The following is a 19,384-nucleotide window of genomic DNA, read 5'->3' on the forward strand; positions in this document are numbered from 1 at the left end:
GTGGTGAGGGTTAAATGCAATGGGTACTTAAAGCACTTAGCTTAATATACTGGCAGATATGCATATATATGTATACACACATGTATATATATATATATACTCAATGCCAGTTGTTTGTTGTTTTTTTTTTTTAATAATTTAAGCACAACCCTTGAAGCAAGTTCTCTTCTTTATAACAATTTTAGTATTCAAATCCAGGGAATCTACTTGAGTTATACTATGGTGGGTAAGATCATGGGATCTAAAACTTATCTTGGTTTGAATCCAAGCTCTACCTCTTACAAGCTCTATGATCCTCGTTATGTTACTTAACTCTTTTTGTGCTTCAGTTTTCTCATTTGTAAGCTGGACATAACATTAGAACTGACTTCTTGGGGGTTCTGAGTATTAACTGAGTTAACAGAAAGCAATAAGAATAGTATGTGGTATACTTAGAGTTTTTAAATAATTACATATTTTACAAATTGTAAGTTCTTTTTACACTAATATAAAGATCTTAGTGCATATTCCTTATATTGATATCTGAACATATTATTGTTTAATGCCAAAAGATTATGTAAATGCAAAATGTGTCAGAATTCATAGTAGGAAGCGGTCTCCATTTAAAAGAAACCCATGTGGCATTTACATGCACTTATATCACTAAAACAGAAGTCAAACTCAGAAATAAGATATACAAAAAAATACCAATTCTCCCAGTCTTAACTTTTCCAAAATCAGTTTAGCCATGGATTCTTCAAACAAAAGAATCTGGCATATTTAGGACTTTACTTGCATTTGTTTATTATAATTAGAGATTTGATCTATTCTCTGGATGTATGAAGTCTTTTGAAAATAATTGAAAAATTCCACACAAAGATAAAAAATAAAGCATCTTCAATTTTGTAATCAAATATGTTAAGATAATACTGCTTATGAAAAATTCATAGAAAGAATAAATCATCATAGTATTAAGAACCATGCTATAGGAAAAAAACTATTTGTCATCAATTGAAAATATATTTTAGGCTAAACTATATACATATGTGCATATACACATTTAATTAAAGGTAATATATTAATTTTATCAGCATAGTATTGTTTTAGAATTATGTTCAATTCTCCAAAGTAAATGATAATTTATATTCCTTCCCAACATACCATAAATGGAATCTGTGATAATTTTACAATTACAAGTCAACTGTGTCTCTAGAATAGTCAACTTGGATGTAACAAAACAATTAATAAGAGCTTGGGAACTTACTTTCTTCCTCTGAAAGACAATTCTTGTATTAATGGCAATATTATTTTTCTTTAGAAGTCCTGAATCTTCACACAAAGGCATTACAAGCTCATTGTGCACCTTAATTATAAGGATACCTGTGTTTCTTTGTTTATCTGATTGGTCAGTCCTGAAGATTTGCTTTGTCACACTCCTCCCCTGTCCCGCCCTATTTCTCTCTTAATGAGAACAACTTAGCAATACCATCTGCACAACCTCCAAGCCCCAAATAATGACTGGGGAGGAATACAGGTATTAGTTATGGTGGAGGAGCATTTGTTGCTGAATCTTCATGTAAAGGACTAAAATTCAGGGTTAGTAAGTATAAACTTGAGGGGGATATGTTAATTTTAAAACATAGCATGAAACCCCATCCCTACCCTTCCACCCCCACCCCTTTCTCTCCCATCACCCCAACCCTCTCCCTCTTCTCCCTGGGGAGGCCATGTGATATTAGACAGAGTCAGATTAATCCCTCCACCATCATTTAAGAGTCCTGTGATCTTTGGCAAGTGCCTTTATCTCTCTGAGCCTCGGTTTCTATATAATAGATTTAATAGTACTTACCTCATAGGTTATGAAGATTATTTTTAATGTTAATGGAAAAAGTGTTTAAAGTGAACAGTTAATACAAGTTGCTTCTCTTTCCTCTTTCCTCTTTGCATTGGGAATAGTCAAAAAAGTCTCCAACTATACACATTTGTAGGAGAAAAGGCATGTGTGAAAGTATGGATATTTGGGGATTTGACATAAGATAGAAATGCATATGTTGTCTTCATCATCAACACCTCCTGAAAAGGAATGAAAGAACTCTATTCATTAAACGGGTATGCAGTAAGCACCTACTAGGTCTAGGCCTCCTGCTAACCAGCGGCAATAGAGTTGTCTTCTGTCCTCGAGAAGATCTCAACCTCAGGGGATAGAAAATAAGGAAATGACAGACTTACAATTCAATATAACACAGTATGTGTGTGTGTTCAGTCACTCACTCGTGTCTGACTCTTTATGACCCCACAGTATAACAAGTACTAAAGTAGAGAGAAGCACTGGGGACTGTGAAAGTATAGAACAGGAGCATCGAAAGCAGCCTGGGGAGGGTCTGGAAAGATTTCTGGGGAAAAAGTGATTCTAGAATTGAGTTCTGAGGAACAAGCAGGAGTTAGAAGGTGAAAGACAGAACATCAAAGCTTGATAGAGATATCTTTTAAAAAAGACATAGCTGTGAAGTAAATGATGTATTCCATTGTCAGAATGAGGCTACATTGTAGTATTATGAATATAACAGAACTTGTGCATTCTCTGATGTTTCATAAGAGGAGATTTTAACGGAAACAATTGACAAGTGCTGTTTTTTAGTAAGCCCGTGAGCATATGTTCAGAAACAATTGATTAGAGCTTTTGCTCTAACAGTTTTTAACTATTCTTAGTTGCTCCTTAACAGTTGCAGTTTGCACTTAATAGATTAGATGATTAATTGCTTGTTAGTAGAAAATAACTCAGGCAATCATGACTTGCAGGAAATGGTAAGAAAAAGAGTCTTTAGTCTTCACATAGGTTTTCGTGCTGAAAAGAACCTTAGAGACCATTGATATCACCCTCATTTTACTGGCAAGAAAAGTCAAGGCTAGGGAAGCCCAGAGATATACTCAAGTTCTCACAGCTGATGAGAGGCAGAGCCAGGAACAGAACCTAGTTCTCTGGGCTCCCTGCCCATTGCTCTCATCAATGACTGGGGTTGCCACTTACTGGACATTTCCCGTGTGTTAACATGATAATGAAAATCTCTAAGTTTTATTTTATTGACATTTCTAATTTGAATCCTTTTAGAATTAAACAGGGAGTTAGTACTTGTTGTGTGGGTACCAGGGAATGAAGAAATGGTGTTCACATAGATCTTGTTTCATTAGCTGGTTAATGTATTTCTTTCAAAGCTAACTTTTTTTAGCTTTATGTACATCTTTCAGATATCGTTTCTAAGATTTTCCTAGAGGAGTTTGATTTAACTTGGTTCGAGCTGACGAATATTTATCGAGTCCTTGTGATAGGAAAAGCAGATCTTTCTTTTCTGTTGCATTTCCTCCGGATGTCAGGCTTCATGAGAGGCTGTGCCATGTCAGGAAAGAGCACAAGCTTGGCAATCAAACAGGCTCTGGTTCAAATCCCAGCTCCACAACTGTCTCACGGATCTTGGAAGGTTACCTACTTGCCATATCTGTAAAATGAGGGTGTGAAATAAATCTACTTTAGAAGGTTGTTCTATGGAGTAAAATGAATGGAACAAGTAAATGGAATCCATTTTATTCATGGTCATTTGTCCTGCAGATTACTCACATTTATTAAGCTGAGCAGCATTCTGTTAAAGGTCATTTATTATAAAGTGTGGCAGATTGTATTTTCCAAATGTGGCTACAACAATATCTCCCTACCCACCTTCTCTTTTGCAATGTGACCTTGCTACTCCCTCACCAAGAGGGGAATCTCATCCTCTTTCTCTTGAATCTTGGTCTCTCTTGGTGACTCTGGGTCACACTATCCACTGTCCCCTTCTTCCAGTTGATAGGAATGCAGAAGCCATGGTGGGAACAGAGATACAAGGTGGCAGGACAACAAAACAGAAAATCTCCCGGAACCTTGATGATTATATGTTGTCATAGCAGCCGTGGACTACATATCCAGACTTTTACATGACAGAGGAATTTAGGCCACTTATTTTGGACCTTCCTGTCACAGCAAACCTACTAATATGCTAACCTACACAACTGGAGATACTAAAATAAGTCTGAAGTGACTAGCATAGAGCAGGTGCTCAGCAGCAACTAGACAGCACATTTAAAACACTAAAACTAGCTATTGCCCTCCAAGACACAATCCTACCTTTCTGGGTGATATTTATATTAATACTTGGTTCATTGACCTGCTCCACAGAGCATTCCCTCCTATCTATGCCGTCCTAGCCATCAACAGACAGTAATAGTCTTTTCAGTCACTTAATCCCACTATCCTTGAAATCCTCATCACCAAGGAATCACTTTCTCTCATTTTAGCCACCCAGCTTCACAAGCAACTCCAGGCTTCATCATGGCACTAAATGACTCCAACTCTAAGTTCTAGAATTCTGCCATTTTTCTCTCTGATTCCAGCTCTTGGTTGCCTCTCTTATTCTCTCACTGCTACCAATCCAGTTTTCATCCTCATCATGTTCCTATCCTGTATACCAATATGATTTCCTTACTGGCATTTCTATTGAGAATGGGCCACACAGTCAGCATTTTCCCTGCCACCGTAGAGTCCCATTCACCCCCTTCATCCTCTACCATTCCCACCTGGTCAGCCTTAGCCCAGACTGGTCCTAGTGGACCTCCACTGTACTCGCACAGTCCCTCTATCACAAACTGGTGTCACTTTGCTTTATCAATTTGTGAGTCTATCTCCCCATTAGACTATGAGCTTTTTGAGATTAGCAACTGGATTTATTTGTCTCCATGCATGCTAAGTCACTCCAGTCATGCCCAACTCTTTGCAACCCTATGGACTATAGCCCGCCAGGCTCCTCTGTCCATGGGGACTCTCCAGGCAAGAATACTGGAGTGGGTTGCCATGCCCTCCTCCAGGGGATCTTACCAACCCAGGGATTAAACCTGCCTCTCTTGCATCTCCCGCATTGGCAGGCAGGTTCTTTACCACCAGCACCACCTGCGAAGCCCACACTTATTTGTCTATGTAATTACAATTCACAGCAAAAACATGTCTGCTATTTGGAATTTCCCAGGTCTTCCCACCTCCATGCCTTTGTTTATTCCATTCCTGCCGCTGCTGCTGCTGCTGCTAAGTTGCTTCAGTCATGTCCGAGTCTGTGCGACCCCATAGATGGCAGCCCACCAGGCTGCGCCGTCCCTGGGATTCTCCAGCCAAGAATACTGGAGTGGGTTGCCATTTCCTTCTCCAGTGCATGAAAGGGAAAAGTGGAAGTGAAGTCGCTCAGTCGTGTCTGACTCCATTCCTCCCTGGGAATATTTCCCCCACTGCCTCCTTCTAACATCAGACAAATCCTTTAAGGTCTATTTCAGATGCCACTTCCAAGAAGTTTTTCCTGATGTGTTCCCTCCTTAAAGCTCCAAAGCATTTCACTTGTATTTCTTTGCAGGCACTTTGATTTTGTAATCAACTCAGTTACTGTATTCACTCAGTGAGATACTGCCCACTTCACTCATGGCTATCATTTGCTCCTTATTAATACCCAATCATTCTGATTTTGCAGATAAGGTAACTGAAACTCCTTAAGGATGATTTTGCCCCAGGTCACACAGCTAGAAAGTGATAAGACAATGATTCATTCCAAGGTCAGTGTTCTCACGCTGTGTTACTCCACATCTGCTTTGGGCTTTTGTCCCTTGTCTAAATATCTTGTCTCTCTGCATGAGTTCTTTGTGGGCAAGGGCTGTCTCTCATCTGTGCATTTCCTCTAACATCTAGCTCAGCCTCTTGCATTTAGTGAATGACACAAAATACCCAGAAAATAAGATACTGATTCAGGGACCCTCAGAAAACACCTGCAAGGCAGTGTGCAGACCCCTCCCTCCAAACCCATGTCCCTCTTGCTGACTCAAGGGGCCTGGCAGCCAATGCGCTCACACCCAACCATTGGAGGAGCAGGTGCTAATTCAAACAACCTCATTAACAATCTGTGGGGCTCCTGGACTAATTACAGCAGGGTTTAAACTATGTCTGTTTCCCACAATTCAATAGCTTCTGTTTTTAACCCATAATGGTAGGATCTAGAGGAGAAGGAGTGGACAAGGATCTAGCTTTCTCCCATGCCACCCTTTGCCCCCACAATGTTCCAGAGGAAAAGAATCTGTTAAAAATAAAGAAAATATATTAAATCAGCTACATAAAATGTGATTTATATCTCACCGTTTCCTTGGCCATGTAAATATTAGACTTTTAAAAATCATGGTAAATCTAAAAACAAAGAAAATATATCAAACTGTCTTAGTGACAGAATAAGCACCCTTTTCCCCAGGGGTGTAGTTCCCATGATACTTTAGCAATTCCAAACATTCCTTCTCTCCTAAACATCACTCTTCTACTGGGAAGTGGTACAAGCACCATGAGGTTCTATGTGGTTTTGTTTAGGGTTTGTTTCCCCATTTCACTTAAAGCTGGAACTCAATTATTTCTTATGAATCCAGCTCTTGGCAGAATGCTTAGCACAAACTACTGATAGTGTATGTTTGTGGAATGAATAGTTCAGTGTTATTTAAACTTTTTAAAAACTGTGCAAGTTGAAGACTATAATTTTCATGATCTCTCTGTTTATCTCCCTCTGAAACAAAATTTTTATGAAAAAATACTTAACCTTTACTACTTGCAATGCACTGTGATGTTTTCTATCCAATCCTATACCATCCTATTATGTTATTTCTTTTAAATTCTGGCTGTGACTTAATAAATTGGTTTATAAAAACAATAGGGCACTCCAAAATGAATTAGCATTATTTTGGACTATATATAGGGATTATATTTTATTTTGTTCATAGGTTATTTTATTTACTATCTCCATGTTTCTTTCATATTTTCAAATGTTAAGTGAGGACGTAAAGAGAAACAAGGAGAAATCCTTTGCATAGAACAGACAATAGCTCTTCTTTGTAGGGTCTTTATATCTAAACTTTGCTTCCTTGGCTTGGAAACATCATGAAAACTTGGGATCAGAATGAGTCATTCTTTCCAACAAGTGTTTTCCACAATATATGTGTCTTTTCTTCCTTGGGCCATCAATTAATACTCACACTGAACATTTACTGAGTACTTACTAGATTCCAAGGCCTATTCTTTTAATCACTGTGTATGTATCTCGATGTAAATATATAGATATATATCCTCAGTTAATCCTCACAAAATACATTTAGGTAAGAACTATTATTATTCCCATTTTATAGATAAGAAACCTGAGGCACAGAGGGACCTACACTGATGAAAAACAACAGAGCAAGTATTTTTTTTCAGAGCCAGTATTTGAACCTAGACATCCTTAAAAGAATGTGCATATCATAAAGAATGTGCATATCATAACACATAGACTATGATACTGAAATTCTATCTCTGTCTCTTAATAATTGTGAGATCTTGAAAAAATTACTTAACATCTCTATGCCTGCTGCTAAGTCGCTTCAGTCGTGTCCGACTCTGTGCAACCCCATAGATGGCGGCCCACCAGGCTCCTCCATCCCTGGGATTCTCCAGGCAAAAACATTGGAGTGGGTTGCCACTTCCTTCTCCGATGCATAAAAGTGAAAAGTGAAAGTGAAGTCACTCAGTCGTGTCCGACCCTTCGCGACCCCATGGACTGCAGCCTACCAGGCTCCTCCGTCCGTGGGATTTTCCAGGCAAGAGTACTGAAGTGGGTTGCCACTGCCTTCTCCGTCTCTATGCCTAGATTTTCTCAAATATAAAATGAAGCTAATGAGAATAATAATAGTTACTACCTGTGGGCTTCCCTTGTGGTTCAGCTGGTGAAGAATTTGCCTGCAATGTGGGAGACCAGGGTTTGATCCCTGGGTTGGGAAGATCCCTCAGAAAAGGGAAAGGCTACCCACTCCAGTATTCTGGCCTAGAGAATTCTGTGGAGTGTATAATCCATGGGGTCGCCAAGAGTCCAACACAACTGAGCAACTTTCACTTTCACCAGATTTGTTGAGATGATTAAGGCAGTTTGTATGTAATACTTAGAACAATGCCTGGTGCATGGTAAGTGCTCATTACATGTTTGTTGTTAATATGATGGCTTCAGAACCTGCGCTCTGCACCACTGTGCTAAGTTGCCTTTATAGATATGACTTCCACAGTTAGGGAAACATATGCACTGAAAAGAATCCTAGAGATCAACTAGTTCATCCTGGTCATTCCACAGATGAGATTAGTCTGAAGAGGAGAAGGGGTTTGTTTGTTCAAATGTATGTGGCAGAGTTGGGCCTAGAACTTCAATATGTGTTGGGTGCAGTGTCTGCATCTAGTGCCATTTCTACTACCCAGCCACTCTCCCTCCCTCATATATTTGGCCCCTTGGTTTTTTGAGAACACTTCTATCCTGTGCTCTTCACTTTCTCTGTGTGATTCTATCCTTGGGAAGAAACCTAAGTGCCAGGCCCTAGGGAAATTCTTTAACTCAGTATCCTGCCTCCTATGTTTGTTCACTGCAGGTATTTAGTATTTTATTACAACATACAAAGCTAGAAAACACAAAATTTTGGGGAAGATAGACTTGCCAATTTTGGCTCTACCGCTTACTAATTTCTGATTGCCTGCACTTACTCTTCTGATGCCTCTCTCATTCCCAGCTTAGCCTGCTGCCTTGGCTTCCTCAAGAATTCCTGTATCTATGACTCACCTAGAGCCAGACATCCTGGAATACGAAGTCAAGTGGGCCTTAGGAAGCATCGCTACAAACAAAGCTAGTGGAGGTGATGGAATTCCAGTTGAGCTATTTCAAATCCTAAGATGATGCTATGAAAGTGCTGAACTCAATATGTCAGCAAATTTGGAAAACTCAGCAGTGGCCACAGGACTGGAAATGGTGTTTTCATTCCAATCTCAAAGAAAGGCAATACCAAAGAATGTTCAAACTACCACACAATTGCACTCATCTCACACACTAGCAAAGTAATGTTCAAAATTCTTCAAGTCAGGCTTCAACAGTACGTGAACCGTGAACTTCCAGATGTTCAAGCTGGTTTTAGAAAATGCAGGGGAACCAGAAATCAGATTCCCAACATCTGCTGGATCAAGAAAAAAGCAAGAGAGTTCCAGAAAAACATGTACTTTTGCCTTATTGACTATGCCAAAGCCTTTGACTGTGTGGATCACAACAAACTGTGGAAAATTCTGAAAGAGATGGGAATACTATATCACCTGACCTACCTCCTGAAAAATCTGTATGCATGTCAAGAAGCAACAGTTAGAACTGGACATGAAACAACAGACTGGTTCCAAATTGGGAAAGGAGTAGGTCAAGGCTGTATATTGTCACCCTACTTATTTAACTTATATGCAGAGTACATCATGCAAAATGCTGGGCTGGATGAAGCAGAAGCTGGAATCAAGATTGCTGGAAGAAATATCAATAACCTCAGACATACAGATGACACCACCGTTATGGCAGAAAGCAAAGAAGAACTAATGAACCTCTTGATAAAAGTGAAATGGAGAGTGAAAACATTGGCTTAAAACTTAATATTCAGAAAACTAAGATCATGGCATCTGGCCCCATCACTTCATGGCAAATAGATGGGGAAACAATGGAAACAGTGACAGACTATTGTTTTGGGCTCCAAAGTCACTTCAGATGGTGATTGCAGCCATGAAATTAAAAGACACTTGCTCCTTGAAAGAAAAGCTATAACCAACCTAGACAGCATATTAAAAAGCAGAGACATTACTTTGCCAACAAAGGTCCATCTAGTCAAAGCTGTGGTTTTCCCAGTAGTCATGTGTGGATGTGAGAGTTGGACTATAAAGAAAGCTGAGCACCGAAGAATTGATGCTTTTGAACTGTGGTGTTGGAGAAGACTCTTAAGAGTCCCTTGGACTACAGGGAGATCCAACCAGTCCATCCTAAAGGAAATCAGTCCTGAATATTCATTGGAAGGACTGATGCTGAAGCTGAAACTCCAATACTTTGGCCACCTGATGCGAAGAATTGACTCCTTGGAAAAGACCCTGATGCTGGGAAAGATTGAAGGCAGGAGGAGAAGAGGACGACAGAGGATGAGATGATTGGATGACATCACTGACTCAATGGACATGAGCTTGAGCAAACTCTGGGAGTTGGTGATGGACAGGGATGCCTGGCGTGCTGCAGTCCACGGGGTTGCAAGCAGTCGGACACGACTGAGTGACTGAACTGAACTGAACTTCCTGCCCCATATAGTTTATCCCCACAGCAGCCTGAGTGAACCTGTTTTAAAATGTCACTGCTTTGTTCAAAACTTTTCAATGCTTTTTCATTATATGTACAGCAAGGACCAAAATCCTTAAGATGGTCTACAAGACTTTGCTTGTCCTGGCTGCAGCTGCATCTCTCGCTGCACTGTGCCTCAAACCTGTATTCTCCTTTCATTTCCTTGAAAGCACCCTTCCTTTCCTCATCGCAGAAACTTTGCATATCATGTTTCCTTCATCTTAATTGCTCTTCCTTGGGGCTTTATTTAGTTAGTGCCTACTTTCCTGGTGGCTCAGATAGTAAAGAATCTGCCTGCAATACAGGAGACTCAGGTGCAATCCCTGGATCAGGAAGGTCTCCTGGAGAAGGGAATGGCTACTGACTCGAGTATTCTTGCCTGGAAAATTTCATGGACAGAAGAATCTGGTGGGCTACAATCCATGGGATTGCAAAGAGTCAGACACTACAGAGCAACTAACATTTTCACTTTTCTTTCAGCTTTTTCATGATATATTTTAGTTCCATCATCACCTACTTGGGGAAAACTACCTTTTTCTAAGTGACTTTGTAGAATTTAAAATTTTAATAATTTCATTGTTTTTTATTTTTCCTTGATTAATCTCCATTTCTCCCACTAAGATTAAAAACCGAGAGGATCAGAATAGTATCTTCCTTCTCTTTGTCTCATTCAGAGTCTGCTATATATTAATTAGACTTTTTTTTGCCATGTATCTAACCTACATTATATCTAATCATCCTAATGACCCATAAGGTAGATCTAGTGTGTCTTTTATAGATGAGGAAATTGAGATTCAGGAAAGTTAAATAATTTATCATACAGTCATACAGCTACTAAGTGGTGAGGTTGGAACTTGAACTCAGTTTCTTCTGGTTTGAAAACTAATATTCCTTACTTTACACTGTATTGCCTGTGACTAGGAAGCTTTTAATTATTATTATTATTATTTTTTCTGTTAAAAAAAGAAATTAAGAGTATGTTAGCCAAATGCAAAATTTATTTCCTGGATATGTGTAAATTTTTGATTTGGAAGATGACAAGAATTGTACATCCACATTACTATCTTTAGAAAAAGATTGCATGGGTGTCCAGTCACATTTGACTCTTTGTGACCCTATGGACTGCAGTCCATGAAGCTCCTCCGTCCATGGGATTCTCCGGGCAATAATACTGGAGTCTGTTGCCATGCCCTCCTCCAGGAGAGCTTTTTGACCCAGGGATCAAACTCATGTCTCCTGTGTCTCCTGTGTTGCAGGTGGATTCTTTGCTGCTGAGCCACCGGGGAAGCTCCAGAAAAAAATTACCTACCTCTGTATGATTTTCTTTCAAGACAAATGTTAGTGGCCCCTGTTTAATCCATCTAAATTCCTTGTGTCAGATTTCACTGGGTGTATTTGTATGTTTACTCTTTTTATTCTGCCAGATAAACTCGTATTTGAGAAATGAAGTTTGTCTAGGAATGACTGAATCAGAAGTTTGAGATTTAGATACTTTGGCTTGCTGAGGTTTAGGGAAATGCAGTTGTTGTAAATCAAGTAGTTCTTATTCATGACTTCCTCATGTTTTCTTTATTTCTACTCATTACTGCATCTTTATTATCAGTTTGAAACAGATTTTTCCTTTTGTATCTTGTTAGTTTTATCTTCCCAGAATTTGTTGTAGGGAAGTAAATTGTAGATTTCACTTTGATTCTGATGCCTCCCTGAACTTCAAAGGTAATATTCCCTCAGAGAGAAGCTTAGATTCTAATTTTTATCTCAGAAAATTATACAGGCAGCATATTTGAAGTAGCATGGTGGAAAAATCTAAAAGAAGAAATGAATGCATGAGTTTTCTTTTTAAAGAAGGTGCAGATAAAAAAGTAGAAGAAAGAAGGAAAAACAGAACTGAATGAAGAGGACAGACCCCTTAAACATTGAATGGCAAATTTAACAAAGTAAACTTTTTTTCTTTAAGATAAAAATTATCTTGAAGTAAAAATGGGAACTATGATTTGCAAGGCAAGGAATAGAAAGCTACTCTAACTGTAGTTTTTCTTCTGAAAAGAGTGATCTCATACCAACTCTTTGAAAATATCTTAAAAGGTAACAGTCCCTATTGCAAAAGGGCAAGCTCTGTACTGTGGATATATTGCTTTTATTTGATAAACACAAAACCAGAGAGAGGAAGCATAACTACTCCTCAAGTATGGGCTTCACATGGTGATTTCCTCCAATGAATATAGTACAGAAAGGGGGGAAAAGTACAACTTTTCAGTGAAGAAAACTGACAAATGCTACCACAGCCAGATGATCAAGGTCAACCTCAATGTCATAAATCATACTGATAGTATATGCCTTTGATATTATGTGATGAAAATGGCAACTTACCTCTGTTATCATCTTCCACAAAACCCATAACCACTGTCTAATCTTGAGAAAAATATCAGAGAAATTGCAATAGAGGGGCATCATTTTGAGTAACAGCACTTAAAGTCATCAAAAATGGGGAAAGTCTGTGAAAATGTCATAGCTAAGAGTAACCTCAGGAGACATATCAACTAAATGTAAAGTGATACTCAGCATGGGATTTTGGAAAGGAAAATGGATATTAGGTAAAGCAAAGGAAATATCAATAAACTCTCAACTCTGGTTAATCTAGTGTAGGAAATGCGACCCACTCCAGTATTCTTGAAAATACGGAGGAGCCTGGAGGGCTACAGTCCATGAGGCCGCAGAGTTGTACATAACTAAGCATGCATGCACTAGTTAATAATACTGTATCAATATTGGAAACCATACTAACGTAAGAACTTAGTAATAGGGGGAAATAAGGTATAGGGTATATAAGAACTCTCTGTGTACTATTTTCTCAACTTTTCTGTAAATCTAAAACTATTCTAAAAAGTAAAATATATTTAAAAAATAACAAAAATGCTTAGAGGGTCACTTGAATGGTTTCCACAAGAATTTAGGAGAACACAGAAACAATGGACATTACATAATAAGCTCTAACATTTGTAGTGCTTTCTGGTTTAGAAAATGCCTTAATAATATATGCAAACTAATTTCTGGGCTTCCCTGGTGGTTCAGTCGGTAAAGAATCCACCTGTAATTCAGGAAACCTGGGTTCGATCCCTGGGTTGGGAAGATCCCCTGGAGGAGGGCATAGCAATCCACTCCAGTATTCTTGCCTGGAGAATACTCATTGACAGAAGAGACTGGCAGACTGCAGTCCATGGGGTCACAAAGACTAAACAATCTAGTGAAGTAGACTGTTCACAATTAATTGCTCTTATTTTACAGTTAGGAAAAATGAAGCTTAGAAAGATGAGGTGACTTGTTGAGAATAAAAAGCTGATCAGGCTCTCATTTCAATGTTCTTTTCATCACATCCCAGTTCCCTTTCTATTTATAGTTTGTAGCTATTAGCAGCAAGGATAACAAAAGCAATAACAGCTCTAGGGTTTTAATTGCTAATGAACTTAAGCCAGATGAATAATTCTTTAACTTTTCCTTTTTGTTCCCAAAAGATGTTTATCTAAGATCTTCATTTAATCATTGCTTAGTGGTATCTTGGACTTTCCAATGGCTCAGCAGTAAAAGAATCCGCCTGTAACACAGGAGACAAGAAGGTGCAGGTTTGATCCCTGAATATGGAAGATAACCTAGAAGGGGAAATGGCAAACCATTCCAGTACTCTTGCCTGGAAAATCCCGTGGACAGAGGAACCTGGAGGGCTACAGTCTACAGAGTTGCAAGAGTTGGACACAACTGAACAACTAAAGAACAAAGTGGCATCTTATCAGGAAAAGTCAATGAGTTGTATTTGCCTCTGACAACATGAATACAGAGTATATTAACACTGAGGGTAGATGGTAATGTGCATGGGCAGTAGTTTACTTGTCAGGGAGCTTTACTTTTTAGTTTTCTACAGTTTAGGAATATGACCTTTATTCATGTCTATTTTAAGCATCTTGCTTGGCTTTTCTGAGTTTGCTGATAAGAGATGGTATCCTGTGCTTTGAACTGGGGAAATGTTCAAAGACTAGCAATGGTTTGGGGATCTTTTACAAAGCATTACAGCTGGATAGACGTACGCTGCTCTATCTGCATGTTTTGTGTGGGCATTGTTCTGCAGTGTTTCATGACGTGTCCACTCTTGCTTTTGGATTACAAACTCCTTGGGGTATGGATATGGTTTTTTGTTTGGACCATTTTACCTGCTGCAAAGCAGCACGTATCCTTTCTCCAACCAAATGCAGAGGACATGTGGCTCTTAACTTGGCCACTGTAAAAGTAATGGAAACATGCATACATGAAATGACATCTTTTGCAATCAGTTTATCGTGGGGCATCTGCCAAGACACATACAGCAATACATTATTAAATACAGCTATCAGAGATGAACTCACTGTATAGAATCTGCTGGCTTATAATTATGGATCTTGTTGGATATCCTGAAGGATAGCTGACCTCAATCTCTATCAGATCTTAATTGGGGAATGGATGTAGGAAGGAAATGAACAAGTCACACGCAGAGAATTTTAAAGAAGTCTTCCTCATTCCATGTTGCTGTTAACTTTTCATATTCTGGAAATCTACTGGAAGGAAAGTCCAGATTATTTTGATCACCTTTGGGAGCATTTAGAAAGAGGATATTTTTAGCAGCTTTGGGGCTCAAATCATTTATAAGTCTTCAGGGACTATACTCAACCCCTCCAACCACACAGAAGCCATTTTCTCCTGTTCACATTTTGATGAATCATCCCAGATTACCTGCAGTTTTCTGAGTATTCAGGCTGTATTCTCTTATCCTCTGCCCCTCATGTCTCTGTTTCCTTCACCTAGAATCCTCTTTTTTTTCCCTACTCATCCTTCAAAACTCAGATTATAGTTTACCTTCCTCTAGAAAATTTCCTTTGATCATACACCATTTCAACTGCAAATTTAGGTTAGGTACACCTTTTGTGTACTTCCCAAATATCTGTGCATAGAGTTATCTTAGCTTTTGTTGGTTCATTTATGTATTTAATCATTCATTCAAAAATGTTTATTAAGTATCTATGATGTGTCCAAAGTTATCCTATCTGCTGATGATACAGCAGGGCACAAAACAGGTAAGACTCCTGCTCTCATAGAGATTATAGTTGGAAAATAATTTGAAAACAATTAGACAAATAATTAAATAAATTTTATGATTTTAGATAGTAAAGAAAAAATCTGGCTAATGTAATAATCAGTGACTGAAAGTGTGGGTTATTTTAATTGAGTGGTCAAGGAGGATGTCTCTGAGGAGGTGATATTTGAAAAAAGACACGAATAAAGTGAGAGAGCAAATGATATGAAGATATGAGGGAAGAGAAGTTCCATCAAAGGGGAACAATAAGATTACGAAAGGGAAACAAGCTTGAAGTGTTTGAGGAACAGCAAGGAGCTTGTGTGGCTGGAGCATGGTGAGTGAAGAGGGGTGGGGTCGGAGGTGAGATTGGAAAGGCAAGCCTAGCCAGGTAGTTGGACATTAAAGGCCAAGGAGAGAATTTCATGCGTTGGTGGAGCCAGGATTTGTACTTCAACTTTCTCTACTCCAAAACTTGTGCCTACTTATTATTACCTGTTGCCTATCATATTCTATAATTCTGAGAAATGGAATATTTTCTGCCATATCAGTAAACAAGGATGCTATCAGTCAGTTCAGTTCTGCTCAGTTGTGTCCAACTCTTTGTGACCCCATGGACTCAGGACACCAGGCTTCCCTGTATACCATCAACTCCCAGAGCTTGCTCAAGCTCATGTCCATTGAGTCGGTGATGCCATCTAACCATCTAATCCTCTGTCGACCCCTTCTCCTCCTGCCTTTAATCTTTCCCAGCATCAGGGTCTTTTCCAAGGAATCAGTTCTTTGCATCAGGTGGCCAAAGGATTGGAGCTTCAGCTTCAGCATCAGTCCTTCCAATGAATATTCAGGACTGATTTCCTTTAGGATTTCCTGGTTGGATCTCCTTGCTAATCCTAGGTTCTCTCAAGAGTCTTCTCCAACACCACAGTTCAAAAACATCAATTCTTTGGTGCTCAGTTTTCTTTATAGTCCAACTCTCACATCCATCCATACATGACTACTAGAAAAACGATAGCTTTGACTATACGGACCTTTGTCAGAAAAGTAATGTCTCTGCTTTTTAATATGCTGTCTAGGTTTGTCATAGCTTTTCTTCCAAGGACCAAGCATCTTTTAATTTCATTACTGCAGTCACTATCTGCATTGATTTTGAAGCCCAAGAAAATAGAGTCTGTCACTGTTTCCATTGTTTCCCCATCTATTTGAATAAAGTGATGGGACTGTATGTCATGATCTTAGTTTTTTGAATGTGGAGTTCTAAGTCAGCTTTTTTTTTTCTCTTTAATTAGTTTATTTTCTATTTTTTAACTTTACAATATTGTATTTGTTTTGCCATACATTGACATGAATCCACCATGGATGTACATATTTTCCGCCTCCAGAACCCCCCTTCTACTTCCCTACCCATCCCATCCCTCCAGGTCATCCCGGTGCACCAGCCCCGAGAACCCTGTATCATGCATTGAACCTGGACTGGCGATTTGTTTCACATATGATAATTTACATGCTTCCATGCCATTCTCCCATATCATCCTGCCCTCGCCCTCTCCCACAGAGTCCATAATACTGTTCTATTTATCTGTGTCTCTTTTGATGTCTCGCATACAGGGTTATCTTTACCTATTGACTAAATACCATATATATGTGCTAGTATACTGCATTGGTGTTTTTCTTTCTGGCTTACTTCACTCTGTATAATAGGCTCCATTTTCATCCACCTCATTAGAACTGATTTGAATGTATTCTTTTTAATGTCTGAGTAATATTCCATTGTGTGTATATACCACAGCTTCCTTATCCATTTGTCTGCTGATGGGGATCTAGGCTGCTTCCATGTCCTGGCTATTACAAACAGTGCTGCGATGAACATTGGAGTACACGTGTCTCTTTCAATCCTGGTTTCCTCAGTGTGTATGCCCAGCAGTGGGATTGCTGGGTCATATGGCATTTCTATTCCCAGTTTTTTGAGGAATCTCCACACTGTTCTCCATAGTGGCTGTACTAGTTTGCATTCCCACCAACAGTGTAAGAGGGTTTTTAAGCCAGCTCAGGAAGGATGCTATAGTCATCAGCAATTTCAGCCTTCCAACATGAGCCAGTGAGCCTGAGGAAACTCAGGAAGGAAAAGAATACCTGCCATCTAGCAGCCATTGTGCTACAACCACTCCCTATGTTAAACCCTGAGGATATTCAGGATGTGAAAACAGGATGCTGAGGTACATATCAAAGGAATGATTTCAGTGAGCCCAGATTCTTGCATCTTCCCATACATATAAAAGCACTAAATTCCTTAACTTGGGATATCTGGTTTTCCCTAATTAACGATAAGATAATCTTTCGGTGTTCTGACTACCTGCCCTTTGTTGCCAAACTTCTGTATAACTCAGCTTCTCTTCTCCCCTCAAAGCAGCTCTCTCAGGATTACTTGAGATGCTGCCTTCTGGACTTGAAGTCCTAAAAATTTCCACCAAGTAAAACATAACTCTCAACTTTTAGGTTGTGTGTTATATTTCAGTCGACAATACAATGACTTTCACTTCCTAGTGAAACCTTTAGGCTGTTCAAAAATGTTGTTCCATCACTAAGTCATCTCTGAATCATTGTGAACCCACGGGGTGGACAGGCTCCTCTGTCCTTGGAATTTTCCAGGCAAGAATAATGGAGTGGGTTGCCATTTCCTACACAAGGGAATCTTCCCAACTCAGGGATCAAACCTGTGTCTCTGGCATCTCCTGCATTGGCAAGTGGATTCTTTAACACTGAGCCACCTGGGAAGGCCCCTGTTCAAAAAATATAAAATTGAAATGTATTAAATGTAGCACAAATGTTTTGGAAAAATTAATCATATTTCTTTAACAGGACAGAAATATAGTTTTCAGCCTAGTATTTTCATTGATCTATTTTGATCAACTCAGTGAGGATATAGGTTTTTATCAGATTAAACTATTATTGAAAACTGTGTACTTATAAATCGAAACATCTCTATTCCAATTCCAGATTTATATCACTATTGTATATTAAGCTTTCTTTTCACATGTTGTATAGAAAAAAATTCATGGCCCAGTGTTTCATTACATAGCAGTAAATTTCCAGGCAGTTCTGGAATTTATATACTTTCATACACAAATTCAGGGATATTTTAACTGGGCATAGTTAACCATATCAATCAGTTCAGTTCAGTCACTCAGTCATGTCCGACCATTTGTGACCCCATGGATGCAGAAAGCCAGGCTTCCCTGTCCATCATCAACTCCCAGAGCTTACTCAAACTCATGTCCATTGCATCAGTGATGCCATCTTACCCTCCTTATCCTCTGCCGTCCCCTTCTCCTCCTGCCTTCATTCTTTCCCAGCATCAAGGTCTTTTCCAATGAGTCGGTTCTTCACATCAAGTGGCCAAAGTATTGGAGTTTCAGCTTCAACACCAGTCCTTCCAATGAATATTCAGGACTGATTTCCTTTAGGATGGACTGGTTGGATCTCCCTGTAGTCCAAGGGACTCTCAAGAGTCTTCTCCAACACCACAGTTCAAAAGCATCAATTCTTCAGAGCTCAGCTTTCTTTATAGTCCAACTCTCACATCCATACATGATTACTGGAAAAACAATAGCTTTGACTATAGAGACCTTTGTTGGCAAAGTAATGTCTCTGCTTTTTAATATGCTGTCTAGGTTGGTCATAGCTTTTCTTCCAAGGAGCAAGCATCTTTTAATTTCATGGCTGCAATCACCATCTGCAGTGATTTTGGAGCCTCCCAGAATAAAATCTCTCACTGTTTCTACTGTTTCCCCATCTATTTGCCATGAAGTGATGAGGCTGGTTACCATGATCTTAGTTTCTGAATGTTGAGTTTTAAGCCAACTTTTTCACTCTCCACTTTCACTTTCATCAAGAAGCTCATTAGTTCTTCTTTGCTTTCTGCCATAAGGGTGGTGCCATCTGCATATCTGAGGTTATTGATATTTCTCAATAACAATCACTTTCTCTTAAAACTGATAGAAGAGATGCTAATCCAATAGCAGTTCTGGAAGCTTAGTCTTATTGGCATTAATCTGTGAACCTCTTC

The sequence above is a fragment of the Giraffa tippelskirchi genome, chromosome 5, assembly GCF_054371585.1.
Source record: "Giraffa tippelskirchi isolate mGirTip1 chromosome 5, T2T-mGirTip1v1.2.pri, whole genome shotgun sequence".
NCBI lineage: Eukaryota > Metazoa > Chordata > Mammalia > Artiodactyla > Giraffidae > Giraffa > Giraffa tippelskirchi.